Raw genomic sequence first — 575 nt, forward strand, 5'->3', positions numbered from 1 at the left:
TTGTATATGAAAGTCATATTTTCTATTCAGCTCAGGATTATACTCAGTTTTGCTGGGTAGGTGATTTTTGGCTACAATCCTATCTCCTTTGAGTTTCAGAATATTGTATTGCAAGCTCTGTGGTCCCTTAATGTAGAAGCTGCTAAACCTTGTGTTATCCTGATTGTGTTTCCACAATACTTGAATTGTTTCTTTCCGGCTGCTTGCAATATTTTGCCCATAGGTGTTTTGACATTGTTGTCCTCCTCTGAATTTGTGTCTTGATATTCCCTGTGATCATAATAACTTTTTATGATAAGATTCTTTTTGGTTCACCCTTTTTGGCCTCTTTCCTTTCTTTTCAATTTGAGCTCTGCTTCTAGGATGGACAGGACATTGTTTCAGGCTTCTTGTGGGAGGGGCTTTAGGCCCTGGTTGTTTAACTGGTGTTGCATTAATGTTGTGCTGAGGCCCATAGGAGCCCCTCTTATCTGGTGCTGTGCTGAGGGGAAGGGAGTGGTGGTGGTCGGTGCTGCTGCAGGTTGCAGGAGTCTGGCAGCTTACCTGGTGCTGACCTAGGGGTCCTAGTGCTGGTG

The sequence above is a fragment of the Vombatus ursinus genome, unplaced genomic scaffold (assembly GCF_900497805.2).
Source record: "Vombatus ursinus unplaced genomic scaffold, bare-nosed wombat genome assembly UNPS02015211.1, whole genome shotgun sequence".
In the NCBI taxonomy this organism is placed as follows: Eukaryota; Metazoa; Chordata; class Mammalia; order Diprotodontia; family Vombatidae; genus Vombatus; species Vombatus ursinus.